The sequence below is a fragment of the Amborella trichopoda genome, chromosome 7 (genome assembly GCF_054954075.1).
Source record: "Amborella trichopoda isolate Santa Cruz 75 chromosome 7, AtrichopodaSantaCruz75HAP2 v2.0, whole genome shotgun sequence".
Lineage (NCBI taxonomy): Eukaryota > Viridiplantae > Streptophyta > Magnoliopsida > Amborellales > Amborellaceae > Amborella > Amborella trichopoda.
Genome location: NC_142342.1, coordinates 40,419,913 through 40,425,508, shown reverse-complemented (window position 1 = coordinate 40,425,508; position 5,596 = coordinate 40,419,913). Strand labels below are relative to the sequence as shown.

The following is a 5,596-nucleotide window of genomic DNA, read 5'->3' as shown; positions in this document are numbered from 1 at the left end:
CCCTTACTAATAAATATCAATATGTACAAGGTTTACTAGACAAATTTGTCATTGAGATAACTGAAAACAAAAAATCAAATACTTATCTTATTTGTTCAAAGCATAGGAACAAGGTAACAAATTTCTTGAAATTTATCTTGCTTGTTGATTGCTTCATGTCAGTAAATTTCTTGACCCATTTATTTATTTTTTCTCAAGCTCCTGCCTACTATGAATGTTCATATCTTAATGGATATTAGAAGGTTTTTGACCAAATTCTAGACTTTTTCATCTTGAATTTTGATTTATCAAGTGATGAATTTCCCACTGTTCTTAACCTTGTATTTTTATAAAATTTCAGAGAATTATGAGGTCAATTGCTTTGGCCATTTGAGGAATATAGAGATGGAAAAGTCTTGTTGATACTTGATATCCCACCCACGTTTTGTCAAATTTTTGCAAAATAGATGCCTTCAACTGAGTTTGCATAGTCCTAAGCCCAATCGAATAAAAAATACTACTATTCCCTCAAGTCATAGAACAAGATATTCGATAATGAGAGTTATCTAGAAGCCTATTTTAAATTAAAATGAAATTTATAGAATAAAACCATTTATTTTTAATATAAGTAAGTCACAATCATTATTGACTGTTAGATGTGAAATCGAGTAGTTGGAAAAATGTCATTATAAGGCACAAAATCCAAAATACAAATTTTCAAATGTTGTGACATGTTTTATCTATTAAATTTCACATCCAATAGACAAAGGCGATTGTGACCTCTTTCTATGAAAAATAAATGGCCTCATAGTATACCATCCCAAATTATAAATACAAGAAAAACTCATCAAGATATCTACGAGAGACCAACCATTTAAAATTTTACTCATGTAGTTTGATCTAATTTTTAAATACCCATCAAAAGGCACTTGATCAGGAGTTAGAATAATTCTAAATGTATAAAATGTTAAGCAATGCATCCCTCCTGGGTATTTTGATCAATTCCCTAAAAAATAAAAATTCCTAAACTCTGATCCCAAGAAGTGATATTCCCAAATCATTTTTGTCAAATACTCCAATAATATATATATATATATATATATATATATATATATATATATATATATATATATGAAAAAGATGGAATTAACCCACTAGATCATATGAACATATCACAGCCCAACGGTCTGAGCCGATCTGAAGATCATGGATGTCCGGTAATGCTTGAATTTTATTTTATTTTCTACAAATTCAAATTACTTGAAATTTTAAGTGTATGTTCTTCTCATCAATGCGCACCAAATAAAAATATAAAAAAAATTATTCGAAAAAACAAAAATGACCAAAATACCTCCCGAAACTTTTTTGGGGTATTTTGATCAATTTATTTCATGTAAAATATTTTTTTTTATATTTTTTTAATATTCACTTGTTATTGATGAACACACGTCTAAAATTTTAAGTGATTTGGATTTTAAAAAGAAAAAAAAACTAAAATTCAAATACTACCAAACATTCGTGGTCGTCAGATCAACCCAAATTCAATCTAAGACGTTGAGTTCATATGTTCATATGAACTAGTGGGCTAATCCCATCTTTTCCCTAAATATATATATAGACCCACACACATTCAAACTTGAGGTGCATCATCCCCTCATAGGGGCGCACCTAAAAAAGAAAAAATATATTTCTGGCAAATAACCAATTACCCCTAAAACTTTTTCAGAAGTGATTTGGTCATTTTATTTTATCAAAAAAAATATATATTTTTCTTTTGGTGTACCCTTTTGAGAGGATGGCATGCCTAAAATATGACTCCAATATAGTTGCTAGAAAAAGATTAAAAATAAAATACTCCAAACCATCAGATCAAATGGTCAGAAGTTCACCTGTACCATTTAAGGTTTCCCACTCAAAACCAATTCTTTTAATGGATTTCCTATCAACGTTTGCAAAGTTATCCTTCCTTATCGAGACGAATGATAATACAAGCTATGTTTTGCATTTATAGGATATAGAAAGGGTATAATCTACTTTGTTTTCACAAAACACTGAATCTTTTTATCCTGATAAATAATCTGAATTTGGATAAATGGGTTACAAAAGCAAATGACCTTATCAGATAAATAATCAAGGTTAAGGTTATGCTACATGGAGTAATGATAATATTTTATAGACTGCCAAAGAACCAGAAAATCCTAATTCATGGCTACTTTTGTTGCTAATTCGCAGACTTCTTCGCCATCCTTGTCCTAGCTCCTCCTGCATTCATTCAGAAGTATTAAGGTTTGAAAACCCACAAACGTGCTAACCAAATGCAGAAAAGGAAAATCGTCATCTACAATGTCTAGAAACAGCAAATGGAACTTGGCTATCAAATTGAAAAGCATCACAAACCATCATCAACTTCCTCGAATTGAACTTCTTTGATGTTATTGGCTGCAGCATAGTATTCAAACCCGCATGATAGGCCCTGATCAGCTCTATTTCCTTAATATTTTTTTCATATCAATAGGCAACATAGTATGACCAAACTTCTTAATTTGATGGAAGGGTGATTAGCCTTTTCATGTAATAAACTGGGATAAATTAGTTCTTATGAAAGATAAATAATATCCTTGATTTGTAGGGAATAATCAACATACTCTGCAGATTGAAACAGTAGTCAATACTCTTTCATGTCAAATAAATTTTTACCCTTAACAAAAGGGTCATTGATTCACCTGGACAACAGTTCTAATATAAAATGCACTTGAAGTTCTAATTAATAAATTTTTTCGTGTCACGGCTGAGAGATGCCCAACCATTTTTGCCCCTTTTTTTCCTTTTTCAGTGGGCAGCATGGAATTCAAATACGGGATGTAGCTGTCAACAGAAGAATCAAGCTTCTCTACCCTTGTCACATATACTAATAGAGCATTCAAAGTATATGATGGATAAAATTTTGAAAACTTCAAGCGGACCATTGCTTTCTTATTTCATAGAAAAAAGAAAAAGAATCTAGCTGTAACATATCAAATAATGCTTACCATTTTTTTTTATTTTCTTTTGTCAAGTAAGAAATTTTTACCCCTTTAGAGCATCATTGAAGCATCAAAAGAAGTACCCACCTCATCAGATTCTTTTAGTTAGTAATTTTCTGTGGTTCAGCAGCATACTCCATTTAAAATTTGGCAAAGTGGTCTACAATGATGAAAATTAGGGTTGAGCCATGATTTTTACCTGTTGGAGAAGACAACTTCAATTCCATAGTCAGACTTGTTCTTGGTAGCTTCTACAAGCACTGTGACAATCTTTGTTTTATGTGTACTAGCCAAAAGACAGTCATACTCGCTAGGGATTATAATCGCCAGAAAATTGTCACTAAGCTCACTCAAGCATAATCTCTCAATCGCTGTAAGAACCACTCATCTTTTAAGGAGAGAAGCATCTAGGTCCAAAATATAGATAGCAAGATCCGTAATCAATAAAATCCGGCGCTTAATTTTTCATGCTCCTGTGAACTTCAAGATGTTTTCAGCAAAAAGCACTTGTCTGTCACCTGGTAAAAATTTTATAATGCATTAGCAAGAATTGTTAAACTTGAACGCAAATTGTAGTTTTAAATAAGGCTAATTTGAATAAGTGTAGTTTTGAATTTAAGTACTTTTGAAATTAATAGTGTCCAGTAGTAGTAGTTTGTTGATAAAATCTAACACATTGTCATACTCTGAAATTACTATAGAATAAAATTAAGTATTTTGAGGAAATGAAATAAATGTTTTCAACTTTCACACATTTTCAAAAAAAACTTCCACACATTTTTAAAGCATGCTGAACATAAAAACCTCATTCTAGTATTATTTTCCAGAAAACATACTTTTTAATAAGCAGAGAAGGGTTTGTTCTTAAAGTAAAACCCCAACAGGAAACAACGAATAGAAAAAGAAATAATGAGTAGAACACATAAGCAGGGTAAATTCTCTTACTTTTCACAAAAGTGAAGAAAAACAAAGAATAAAGAAACATTACAAGAGGGCATCCAATATGGACAACCATCAAAGTAATTTCATAAAATGAACCAATTATACAAAGAGGGATGCTATTCTTCACAAAACATCAAAACATGTTCATTTAAATAGGATGTAAGAAACCCTTACTTTTCAGGCCATTTCATAACTTATTCACTGATGTAAGAAATCAAAATATTTAACAATTCATTTTCAAAGGAACTAGGCACCCTCAAAAGCCCGCCCATAAAGGTTGTTAGGTGATGAAAAATCATCTGATTGATTATCTCAACCTCAAGAGGCATGAATATGAAAAAAAAAAAGAAAAGGGATTTCAAGTCCTAAAAGTAATACGTCTTCTAGCATATTATCTATACCGTCCACTTTCAAAATTTTCAAGTGTTTATATTTCTGCCCGATTTGCACCATCTTTAGATCTTTGAATTTTGTAATTAGTGGTGAGAATATATTAGGACTCCTACCACTGGAATTGCATCTTTTGGTACAGGTGGGCCTTACTTTGATTTTTTTAGGTTGACGCCTTATATAAACCGCATCCATACAGACACACGTATCAATGATTAAAAAATGCACTCAATTTATCCCACAACATCAATCAAAAGGGCAGACAAATACTCCATAGAGCCCTTTTTGCTAATGTATGTGTCTATTCAAGACACACAAAAACTCCCTGGAGTTATTTGCAAGTTGGACCTTAGAAAGGCCAACGAATATGTAGAGTAGGAGTTATTGGACCACGTTATGGGCCTTATGGGTTTTGGTCAGCAATGGAGGAGTTGGATATAAGGTCGTTGCATAGTGGCTTCCAATGGTGTACTTCTCTAGCTCGAGAGGTTAAAGCAATGGGGATCCTCTGTCCCCCTCATTATTCATAATTATTGCAGATGCTTTTGGGAAGATTCTTCATGGTGTGTTTCAAGCAGGGCTTCTAACTGGCTTTCAAACATTACCTAATGACTCTATAAGTCATTTGCAAAACTCAGATGATACTTTGATTTTCTGCAGACTGACTCATGTGAAGATCACCAACCTTTGGCTCAGTGCTTTAAAGTAGTATATGGCATGCTAGTCAGCATCCGAAAGACTAAAATTATGGGAGTGACTGGTCCATGATGAGGAATTGTTACTTTTAGCTAAGGTTGGTTGTGGAGTGGATAGTCTTCTAAGCTAATACCTCGGACTATCCCGGTGTTCTCTAAGCCTTATGAAGCTACTTGGGATAGAGTTGTAAAAAGGTTTGATAGGGCACCAGATTCTTGGAAATCTCATTTTCTGTCCATTGGCAGAAGTATAACTTTGATCAAGCAACTCTACCCATAGATCTTATGTCCCTCTTTCCCATGCCTAGATCAATTTTTTTTTTTTTTTATGATGTCCCATGCCTAGATCAATTGTTAAACATTTGGAGAAACTTATGGGGAATTTCCTAAAGTATGGTTCATCTGACAAAATAAGTCTCATTTTATGAACTGGAATCATGTTTGCAAGCCAAAACCTAAAGATGGCCTGGGCACTCGAGAGAGACAAAATCAAGCCTAAAAGGTAAATGGTGCTGGAAGTTTAGTGAGCTAGGCTAATACCTGTGGAAGTATGTGATTGAAAGCTAG

General features: G+C 32.8%; 1 long non-coding RNA gene across 1 annotated transcript; it reads right to left on the bottom strand.

Moving 5' to 3' along the window:
• Positions 1 to 2,074: 2,074 nt before the first annotated feature.
• LOC148781423 (uncharacterized) lies at positions 2,075 to 3,510 on the bottom strand. The gene is made up of 2 exons (XR_016058960.1): positions 3,202 to 3,510; positions 2,075 to 2,241 (listed from the first exon to the last, which is right to left on the bottom strand). It is a non-coding gene; the product is annotated as an uncharacterized LOC148781423 (long non-coding RNA).
• Between the last annotated feature and the right edge of the window lie 2,086 nt (positions 3,511 to 5,596).